General features: G+C 42.8%; 1 long non-coding RNA gene across 1 annotated transcript; it reads left to right on the top strand.

The window, feature by feature from the left end:
* Window positions 1-2,820: 2,820 nt before the first annotated feature.
* On the top strand, window positions 2,821-11,022 carry LOC142567916 (uncharacterized). The gene is made up of 3 exons (XR_012825305.1): window positions 2,821-3,226; window positions 4,712-4,848; window positions 9,958-11,022. It is a non-coding gene; the product is annotated as an uncharacterized LOC142567916 (long non-coding RNA).
* The last annotated feature ends 1,050 nt before the right edge of the window (window positions 11,023-12,072 follow it).

Here is a 12,072-nt window from a genome sequence, read left to right as displayed (position 1 = left end):
GGTGTATTAATCTTTTCACCCTTGTAAACACCCTTGAAACACCCTTTTTTAACGGAAAAGGGTGTTTAACAAGAAAACACCCTTGGAACACCCCAGTCTTTCTAATTTACACCCTAATTATAAGGGAGTAAGTGAACAAGCTTACAGTATATGATAAATGAACATTGCCAGTTAAGGCGTTGATATTGGCTATACATGAAACGCGCGCTACCTGCGCTTGAATTAGGTAGCTGGAATGATTAGATCGGGACATCTAGGCAGCAGCGCACTGGCTCCGAACAGTGGTCAAAAATGAAGTTTCAAACGAATATTGATATCGAACGGATGACACTAACGCGCAGACTTTGCATAGCCAGATATCTGCAAAAGGCTTCATATGATCAATGGCAAAATATTTACAATGCTATCACTGAATACTTAAAGGTGTGCAACCAGTTCGACTGGCAATGGTTAGGAGTGAGGGCTAACGGTAAATAGCTCACCAACTTACGGTTTGTAGATGACATTGGCATACTCAGCAACGCTGGAGACTATTTGCAACAAACGTTTGAGGACCTTGTCGAAGAAAGCGTAAGAGTCTGATTGAAAGTTAGTATGCAGAAGAGAAAAGTAATGTTCCGCAGCCTGGCGAGAGAACGAATGTCATGGTCGGCAGTCAGCCTCTAGAACCTGCGCAGAAATACGTTTATTGAGGTTAATTACTCGCAGGGGCCTCTGATCAAGGAAATTAACAAAAATAAAAAAATCGCTGGAGAGCTTACGGCAGGCATTACTAAATCATGACCAGGGAGCTTACTGCTAACCATTGCTTTCTACCGTTACTAACGTATGGGGCCGAAACTTGGAAGTTACCAAAGAAGCTTGGGAAGACGTTGAGGACCGCGCAACGAGCGATGGAATGAAAATTATTAGGCATGGCGATAATAGACTGGAAGACAGCGATGTGGATTAGAGAGCGGCCGGGGATAGCTGATATTGTGGTTGACATTAAGAGGAAAAAGTCGTGCTGGGCAGACATTGCAATGCGTAAGGGCGAGAACTGCTGGTCTATTGGAGTTGCAGAATGGGTGCTAAGGGAAGGGAAGCACAGTCGAGGACGGCAGAGAATAACGTGGACGTTATGGAATTGGGAAACTTGAAGACACGTGGAACCAGTTAGCACAAGACAGGGGTATTGGAGATCGCTGGAGAAGTTTTCGTCCTGCGATGGACGTCAAAATAAGCTGATGATGATGATGATGTGACGACATCCATGCTAGCTTCGCGGCATGTCATTCATGTTATGTCATGCATACGTGTCATGCACGTTCTGATAGCTCGATTTGCGCCGATTGCGGGGGGGTGGGGGGCTAGTAGCGGCGCAGCCAAGTGGGGCACGCCGGGCACTTGTAACGCTCACTAACAGAAAATTTTTTGCTGCTATGGCAATGGCCCCGTTCCTTCCCCCTCCACGGTCAATTGGGACCCCGCATTCACGCGAAAAAATTTTCTGGCTACGCCACTGTGGGGAGGGAGGTGTAAGATTGCTCTAGACCCCTCCCCCTAACTTGTCAACGGAAACGAGGGACGGGAGGGCAGCTGCCGCCGGGCCGCAAACCTTAGGCAGCCCAATTACCGGCTGCATTTCCCTTTGGACGTGAATACTGCTCTAATGTCATTACACTGTAGGATTCGTGGCGGTTCGAAGGCATGCGACAACAACAACAACAAAAAAAAAACAAGAACACATACAGCCATCAGCAAGTCTTAGCTTGAGCCGATCTTTGGGAGCTGGGCAAGACTCTCACAAAAAAAAAGAAGTTTGGCACCCCTCTTACAGGCATTGTCAACTCTGGGTCCCACCGCTGACTGCACATTTCCGGTAAAAAAAAATCACACAGGAACTCCTCTCGCATTTGTCTAAGTGTGCGTGAGCATTGTGAATCTTCCTCATCTACACGCAGTCCATGTCGTTATTAATGTTATGAGACTTGATCCGACAAGTATAAGCGACAGCGCTGCGGCGACACGAGCTGCTCTGGTCGGCGGCGCAAGCAAAGTACTGCAGGTGACGGGGCCAGGCGCGCTGGTGACGTTCCGTTCGTTTTGAGCCGTTATCGCTCTTTAGCCGTTCTCATCCGCGACGAACCATTATCAACCGTTCTCCGGCGGCGGCTGCTTGTGGCACGGCCGCGCGAACCGTATCTTGAAAGCGAACTGCATTGTGGACAGAGTGTGCCCACTGCTGAAAATTTCACGCGCTGTGTTCTCACCGTTTACTTCGCTTTGAAAACAGACGCGCGTACACCTATCTTGAAAGTGATCTGCGAAAAGCGCATAGTGCGGCATAAGCTGAAAGCTTCGTGAGCGCAGTGTTTTCGCCGCTTCGGTCGCGTTGAAGCGAGAGCTAGCACGTAGGTGAATTCACTCGCTGCTGCGCGTTCTATTTTGAAAGATATCGTGCGGTACGGACTGATGGACGGATGGTTTTTCTTGTTGGGTAAGTATAGAAATGCTTACGTCATAAAAAAATCGCAGGGTTCGTGAATTTCGCGATAAGAACCAACACCAACCCCACTCCCCCGCCCCCCGCTGAGCGATGCCGTCTTGATCGCCCCCTCCCGACCCCGGGAAAAGGGACACTACCTCTCTATCTGAGTTGAAGAAACGTTAACAACGACAAGAACGGCATTTCCTGAGTTGTCTTATGGCCTCCGAGATTTGCGCGCGAAGCTGGCGCGCGCGAACCTGGGAGGCCATAATTGGCCGCTTAATAACATAAAAAGACAAAGATAATGCCAAACGACACAGTTAAAAATTCAAAGAACTGATCTTAGCTATACTGTTTGGGGAAAAGGAATAAAAAATTAGACAGCCGCAACACACGCCACTAAAGCCGCCACCGCCGGCATAACGCGGAACCAACGGTTGGCAACGTTCATTCGCGCGTCATTGCTTCGTCCGCTTCGTCTCCGCTACGAGAGCCGCCATCTTCTCGCGCCTAACGTTGTGTATGGTTTTGTTCTCTGCAATCCGCGCACCTAGCTCATCGGTGGATGCACGTCTGCTCGGCGTCGCAATGCGGCCTGCGTCATTTTCTGGTGTTCGCGCAATCGGTGTGAAACATGTCGCATGTGAAATGTTTGATAGGAGTGCCTCACGTCCAAGTCAAGCCGCCGTACGGGTGTGTATGGCTGTGCGCCCCGTTCTCGGAAGCGTCGACGGGTTTCCGGCATGCGGATTTCAGGTACGTGCAAATGCGTTTCGCCCTTCTATTGAGCTCCGGAGCAAAGCGTGCAATATTTCATGTGAAAGATGCAGCGCCCGTCATCATGGTGTGAATTTCGAGCGGCAAACGAGAACTTTGGCACTTAGAGCACACCGCGGCTGCTAAGTCAGCGTGGAAATTGTTTTACGTTACCGTAATATGTTGCTGTCTGTCTAATCTGCGGCTTGTGGACAGCTAGCCCATTGACTTTTTCTTGTGGCAGCGATAGGTATATAAATACAAGCGGTAACAATTTTCGAGAGCAGAGAGTTGTTTCGCTCGATGTTTGGTCGTGTTCATGGCGTTATGAAAGCAAGAAAACTGGCTTGATCGTGCTTAGTTCCAACTCCAAAGGGCGTAACATTGGCGCTGTTTATGTTTGTTTTCGGTGTCACGAGTACCACTTTCATGCTTTTGTTGCATGAGAGTGGTAGCTGCTACATGCCGTCTGGGCACAATACAACAAACACTTTCACGCGTATGCAATGTGACGTAACAAAATTTCCAGCGTTTTATTCGGAGCGTAAATATCCAGTATAGTTTAGTAAGAAACTCAAATTCTGTCTTAGCTTAGCAGGCGTGAAACAAGTGAAACTCTCATTCCTTTTTGAATTGTTCGCCCAAACCGCACCGCCCGGAGATACGTCATCGGGTAATTGACAGTAGCTTCGCTACTTGAGTTGTTTTACGCGCCAATATTGCCCGGTTAAGTATCCTGTTAATTTATGCCGACGCTCGTTCATCTTGATTTTAAGCGGTTACTATCCCCGAGTACCGGACGATGCCAAACTTGTGAGGTGTAGCTAACGCGGGAAATTCAAAGTGGCGTGGCTGCAAGTTCCTGTTTTACGTTTCTTGCATTCAAAGCCAACAGACACAGTATCACAGATTTGTTTTCCATTTCTGCTGTACTTGATAAATCTAATGTGACAACTGCATTTGCTCTTTAATGTTCTCCATTTACTGTGTATTCAGCTTGGCTGCCGTCCTCTCTTCAGAGTATGCCGCTGTGATCGCTCTTTCGTATAGCACATGCTTCTAGGTCCTTGTGTTTCAAGGGCTCTTGCGAGGCAGCAGTGCTCCAAGTAATTTTACCATCCTATATATTTTATATTTTGCATCATTCTTCCACGATGGATTTTAATGTTCATAGTATTCATTAGTCATCGCCATAATTTTATAGCACGTAGATTTTACGCCCTTTACAGCGACAATTTTTAGGCCAGTTTACAGCCAAGTCACATCTTCCATAATACATCGTCAACATTACCAGTTGTCATGGCGCTCTTTGGCCAAACCTGGCCCTTGCGCCATAAAACACCACACATCATCATCAGCTTGGCTGCCAGAAAATGCTTGAATTTCTTTCAATATCCAAGTGACGAAATATTTCACTGACGGCCGTTTGTGAAACACGCAAGATGACAAAACTGATAGCAAAATGATGAGATATTTCTTTTATAGCGTTTGGACTCGACTTTTGGTGAGGATGTCGATCGACATTGGGCCTGGTGACAGCACACCCGACATCGCCAAAGTGCAGCCTATCAGTTGAGTGCCCCCGAATGGACCATCAACATCGGAAAATGAAGCAGAGCCAGGTAGGGGCAATCTTTACTTTGGAACAGAATACTGACAGCTGCCTCTTTTTTTAAGAACTAAATAACATATTTACAAACCAATCCTTTCTCTTTGTGCAGCCTACATAGAATTGTTTTTTGCTTGTTATACAGACTTTCAGAAAGCAGTTCTTCTGAACCCTTTTTGCATGCACAAATAAATAAAGAGGAGTGCACTTTCTGAAGAAATTGATGCACTGAAATGTGCGTTCGACACACAATGAGATGCAAAATAACCAACAACTTTAAAGCGGTAAAAAAAAAACAAGTTTGAAACATGTTCTAACATCATAACCCGCCTTGGCATACGGATCTAAATATAACAGCAACAGAGGTGCATGCAGAGAAGTGTTTGTAAATGTTTGCAAGATATGTACATTGTCTAAGAAATTGTTTTTATTTACTTGGAGCTTCTTGGTGCCATGGCAGTGCAGTAAAACCTCAAAATGATGCCCCTGCTCTTAATAAAGCACCTTTAGATTTTAAAATTAAATTATGTGCTTTTACATTCCAAAGTCACAACCTGAAGTTTTGGTAACCTGGCCTTCTTTAATGTACACCTGAATCTAAGTGCATAAGCGTTATTGCATTTTACCCTCATTGGAGGGCAGCTGCCATGGCCTAGATTGAAGCTGGGACCAGCATGACTGAGCAGCATGGCATCATAGTAAGTGAGCTATAACACCAGGTCAAAATGAGAAATGCTGCTTAGAACTACCAACTTTTTGGCTCACAAGCACTTTGCACTAAGTTAAAGGAGTATGGAGTACTGACAGCGACCGTTTATGTACCAATTTCTTTTTAGGCTGACTGCATTATTAGGGTGCGAAGCTTCAATTAGTCAAAACCAGCCTAAATTACAGAACCAGCTCAAAACACGCACCATGTATAGCTGGATTTGGACATGAAAATGGAGTCAATTCATGTCGCCGAAAATGGAGGTGGCAGTCACACTATTTCATGCATTTTGCCTAAAACATAGCCAATAATAATTAATTGATTTCTAAAATATTCTTTTCAAAAAGTTTTTTTCAAGCATGAAAGGAGGAGCCAAACGGTGTTCAGGTGCACGAGCGGTTAGTTGCACGGCACTTGCATGTGTTCACTGGCTTCTTCCAAGCCTGAAAAAAAAATTTGTTGCACCTATTGAGGAGTAGAAAGCTGGATTGGGAATTTTTCAGGATGCTCTACAATTTTCGCACTGACACTTTTGCTTTGAATATAATTCAGCAGTTAAATAATCTTTAATAATTAATTACCTAATTAGGAAAAATGCAAGAATTGGTTTCACTTCCTCAAAATGATGGCAAACGACATTACCTTGGTGCTGTCCAGCTACGTGGCACTTGTACATATTTAAAGCTTGCACATGTCATACAGACCACCTGGTAATTACAAGGCATATATAGAAGTGGCTAAGTTGTGTGAGCCAGCCATGTGTAGCGATTCATGAGAAACAGCCATGTTTCTTTGACTTAAGGGCATGATAAGATTTACATGCTCGACACCTTGTATCAGTGTGTTCTAGGCGTGTTCGTAGTTTAGCTGCTACATAAACAATATTTCTCCACGTGTAAGCTCATATGCATCTTTCAAGTATATTGCCTCGTGTGTCCAAAATAAACCATCCTCGCGCTTCCTTCATTATGTCTTCATCTGTTGCTGTGCTAAATTTTTAACATGCAACTGCACAAATTTTCATCTAGTTTTCATATTTCCTCGTTGTTTGGTGGCTTTATTTCTGAACAAGTTGTTTTCGTTAAACCCTGTTGCACACAGCAGTACACAGCATTTCTGCCTGGAGTGGGAATTGTTTTTTTTTTTCAGATTGACATTAATACACTTTGCCTGGGCAATGTAAGGCATTCTACATAACACGGCCCCGCAATAATGTATTATATTGCATTCCAGCATCATGCAAAACTGTTTACTTACCAGATTAGAATATGTATAAGTGTTGGAAGTAACACAACTGGAAGAAGCCAGCAGATAATGAGGCCAAGGAAAGCATACAGGAACATGTTTTAAGTTTTTATATGAAGTATAGAAGTGATAAATTCTAGGTAAGTGAAAGTGGATTAAAAGATATCCAGCTGTGGGTGGGGAACGGACACATAACCTTCACATTACGCATGTGATATACTAACCACTGGGGTACTACGGCCGTGTTCGAGCGTCGACAATCTGAGGGGCCATTGTGGACGGTTGAATGCTGCCTCGGTGGCACAGTGGTTAGTGCATCGCATGCCTAATGCAAAGGCTGTAGGTTCGTTCTCCCCCCATGCCTGGTTGTTTTTGACCATTTTCATTTCCCTTTATCATTTATACATTTAAATAGAAAATTAAAAATAAGTTTCCACGTGCCTTCCCTGGCATCTTCCAGCTGTGATTCAGAAAAATTTTGACCCTCAGTAGCCTTTCTTCTCGTTTGGAAGAACAGGAGCTTCATTTTAAAATAATAAATTCACCTTGTTCAGCATCTCAATGTGGTCTCAAATCTTATCACAGCATAAGTATTACGAAGTGAAGTTTTAAGATGATATAGCATGGGACCTAATTAGTAGCCTTTGTGTACAGATATATGACTAGTCTAATAAATAGGAGGATTTTAAGAAGCACTTCTAACATGGTCTGAGCATGTGTTTAAAAATACTAATCTAGCATGATTTCAGGCATAACTGTTGCCCCTGAAAAATATTTGGGTCATCTGCATTGGCATTGTTTTTAGAGAGCACCAATACTGCTTTGATAGAAGTAGCCTCGTGGAACATGAAGCATCGCTTCTTGCTGAGTCAAGGAAATATTATCTGCATATCTGAGGTGCATGTGTCGTATGCTCGAATGCTGTTTAAAGGCTGCTAATAAGAAAATTACTTTATTTGCCTTCCAGAGATTGCTTCAGTAGTCTATGCTACTCGATCATAATTTACCAGAGTGAACATTCATCACAGTTGGCTTTGCAATGTTTATGCAAAATACCACAATTGTCTACTAGACATGTGACTGCACTAAAACTTGGAATTAATGACCAGTAAGATTTATGGGACCACCAAACTTAGTTTATTACTCCAGAACAAAATGCGAGGCACTTCGGCTATTTCTGCCATAGAGTTTCTTACAGTAATTACTAGAGGGAGCTCTGGCGCTGCAGTCGTACCACCATGGGAATGACGGGAAGCACATGAATTTGTCTGATATTCGTGTTTGTGAATTCAGACGTTCTTGTGGCTTTGTATATTATACGCTATATAAATCTTATTGTCGTAAATTTCAGCGCAGTCTATACTCTTCGGAGTGCAGAAGACGGCGCCAACACGCACAATTGCTATTAATTGCAACGATTGAGCTTGTCCAGGTGGCCAAATCGAAAGGCGCGAAGAGTCTCAAGGCACTGGTATGCCCGTGATAAATTCATCAGGGCGTTGCACTCACTTGTCGTTACACGCCTCCGTGGCTTAATGGTTTCAATATCAGACTTCTGTTCTAGAGTTCCTGTGTTTTAATCCTGTCGTCGGACTATTTTAATGCTTATTAATTTGTTACACAGTATATTGTTGAAAATGACTAGTTTACAATAGCACAAAGCCGTTTGAAGCCAAACAGACGAAGTTTAGGCAAATCCATGTACTTTCCATAATTTCCATGCTGGTACAGCCGTTCTTGTTTGATCTCCTGTGGACACTAACGTCAGAGTTCCCTCTAGCAATTGTATGAAACTGATTTCTGCACCTCGCTCGTGCAGAAGCGGCACCACACCTGCTGCATAAACATGCACTACCTTTCGGCCAAGTGCAGGGAATGCTGTGAACTCGCCCTGTACAAAGCCTGCAATAAGTAAAACAAATCACAACGTGCAGTTGCTGCCACGTTGAACTGGTGGAATGAGTAATGAAATGCAGCACCTCCTGAACTAGTTCAGAAAGTGCAGGTTAATCAAGTGGAGATTATATAGTAACAGAAGTTGAGTGATACTGCATTACATTCACGAAATATACTTCATGATACTTTTCCATTTATTTCCTCAGTTATTAAGAATCCCTTTTGCATTGTTGGACAAAACTACAGAATGTCAACATATTTTCTAGCATTCACTGGTAGCAAACATGTCAAAACTTGTTCTAGTTTCTGGATTGTAGCTTTAGCCGTTAACCCCCAAGTTAATTCTGGAAAAATGAACCAAATTTTCCAAATTTCTTACGTACTCAATTTTTCGGTGTCATTCTCATTCTAAAAATATATTACTTCGTTGGTCTCTGGTTAGAAATAACACAAAAATAAGAGCTGCTCTTGAGGGCAGCTTTCCCTCAATGCCGACTGTAACTCATGTTTGACAATAAGAGCAGCATAACATTGGGCAGAAAGATTGCGACTCATCATTGGCGATATTGGTACTACCTCCAGTCACTACTAGAGCTTGGGATCAATGGTTGAAGGTTGCGACTTTGTTGCTGCCCAATTTTAATTCTGCAGCTGTTACAGTTGGGTGTAGCGTGTGTATGTACGTGTGCATGCATTAAAATGACTTCACGCTAGAGCAAAGCAACTGTAGTGCAGAGAGGCATTAGTCATCTTTATATATTTGCTTTGTAAAGATGCACTAAGTTTATCTTTTGCAGTATAGACTTGGCGCTCATTGGCCAAAGATGCCCTTGTGCTACTAAAACCTGTCAATTAATTCGCTTTTTGCAGTAGCAGCTGCTTATTCCTTTTTCAAGATCGGTCTGTGAGTTTTGTTTTTCTTGAACTGTGCAATTCCCACTCACAGGACTGCATGTCATCTGAGGTGTTCCTTTTTCAATCAAGAATGTTGAGGTTGTGTTTGTAAAGCTTGATTTCTTGCCTCAAACGAGCTTGTACAAACTGACCAAGCTGATAATTCTACCTGATTATATATTAAATATGTTGCGGTTATGAACCCTCATAATGAATGACACATAGTATAAAAATTTTATCTAATAAAACAACTTAATGAAATTTTTCATGTTTTTCGCGTTCGTGTTCACTTCTCTACTCTCGTGTCCTGTCTGCATGCCTCACCTCTTCTTTTGCATATTAAATATCGTATAAACTTAACCATGCTTTTTACCACAGTGCAGGGGGAAAAGGTTCCGGTTACACCATGCATTCAGTATGGTGGCCCAGATGTGTATGCAAGCAACCTCCTTCATGTGGACCAAGAACTACTCTGCAGTGTCTCGCAGACTTCCATGCGAAGCCCTCAACATTCTCGTCTCATTGGAATGGCTGCTCATCTATCTGCATGTCCATCACCGAGACGGCCAGTTGTAAAGCTCCTGTACCCGTTTAAGAAAGCTTAATGATATTTTTATTTAGTTTTCGCGGTTAGCCGTAGAATCTTAACATTTTTGATGTTTCTAACATTTTTACCTGGCACAAAGTGGTGCAATAACTTTAAACCAGTGTAATGTATTTAAGTGATGCTCGCTCTAATGCCTATCTGGTTTTGTTTGTGTTTAAGAAATTTGAATGTCTGATGAGGTAACAGCATTTGAATTTCTCATCGTGGCTCTTTTCAATGAGCTGCTAGGAAATAAGACGCAAAACTTATCACACGCCAGTTGTAGCATTTTTGTTTTCATGACTGAAGTATACTAGTTTCAAAAGATGGAAAGTGGGGAAAAAAGCCTCAAGAACATAACCATCCTAGGATTGTCATGTCCTTACAACTCTGCAATGACTAATGCCTCATGCATCTTGGGAGCACATATATATATATGTTCGTTGCAATAAGTATTTAGTTGAGAGTTAGCGCTCGTCCTGTCTGCTTCTAGTCTGTGTCCGTGTCACTTCGCACTACAATCCAAGATCATGTTACTGTACCAACTCGCCCAACTTTATATCCTTGTGTTAAAGACACACTCAGACTTGTTCTTACTTACGTGACCGGTTATTTTTGTGCTTTATATTAAGATGCAGTGCTTTTCGAATGAATACATGTGATAGTTTCGTAGTGAGGTTATTTAAAAAAACTGTTCTGCTTAAAATTTAATTGACCAAGCCTGTGCCATTATTCGGTGCTTATGTCTTTGTATTGGTATGGTTTTACTCCTTATCTTCCTTTTTTACTTTCAAAATGGGCAAATATTATTATTATGTAACCATTTCTCTTTAATGAAATAAATGCTTTTCTTCTGACATTTTGTCACAAATTTTACAATGATTTTGTTCGATTAGGTAACCTTAGACTAGTTGATTGTTATTCTGGTAGCTTAACTTACCATGCCTTTGGAATATTTAATGCAAGCACATGGTGAAAAATAAACTAAATTATTAGGTATAAGCAGGTCACTGGCAGTAAATGGAGCATACATATATTTCAGGAAATAGTGCATGCTTATATATTGAACAGCACGCACAGCTACACATGCTGTTTTGTTCGTAAATGCTGAAACATTCGACGTGGAAGCACTTCGTTCTTTGCCTTTCAGTGCTACCTTTAAGTCATATGTGTAAAAGTACTAGTAGAAGCATCCCGTGGAGATAAATGACAGCTTTGATGAATAGAGGTATAAAGTGTGTGCTTAAAACGGCAAAAAACAGCTTGACAGGCAAACGTATGCTTCTGTAGTACTGCACTTGTTACCGTCGCCAATCTATGCATTGCTTGCGCTCTATTGCATTCAATATGAGCTAGAACAACGAGCTATGGTGTCTTTCCCTCCTGGTCGAGCTGGTGTTGCGAAAATGTTTGACCAAGAAAAGTGGAGGTTCTTAATTATTTCTGAAATGCATGTAACCATGCTTTTGGCTGTGTCTGTGTACTGTTTCCAAGGGGTTATAAGTACTGGTGCACCAAGGTGCGGGAGATCCTGTGTCCTTAGTGCAGCGCGCATTGTTATTGCGCTCTGCATCCTGCCGGCAGTGTACTATCACTGCATAGGAAGATTACGAAAAGCATGGCGTGTGTGCCTTGCTGCAATGGCGAAACCTTAAATTGTTTGCCTGAAAGGGTCGCACGTTATGCTACCACATGACGGACCAGAAGCGCAATATGACGACGCCTCACAGATTCTGGCTCATATTGAACAAGGTAGTACCATAGCTAAGGCTAGGCAGCATTCACAACAGCTAGTCTGCCCATTAACTACATGGCTGTAGTGAACACTAAAATACTTGCAGGGATAACACCCTTTTGGAAGGGTGTTGTCCATGCTACACCCATATTGAAAGGGTGGTGTCTGTGTT

This window comes from Dermacentor variabilis, unplaced genomic scaffold (genome assembly GCF_050947875.1).
Source record: "Dermacentor variabilis isolate Ectoservices unplaced genomic scaffold, ASM5094787v1 scaffold_15, whole genome shotgun sequence".
Taxonomy (NCBI): domain Eukaryota; kingdom Metazoa; phylum Arthropoda; class Arachnida; order Ixodida; family Ixodidae; genus Dermacentor; species Dermacentor variabilis.
This window is presented reverse-complemented; position numbering and strand designations above follow the sequence as displayed.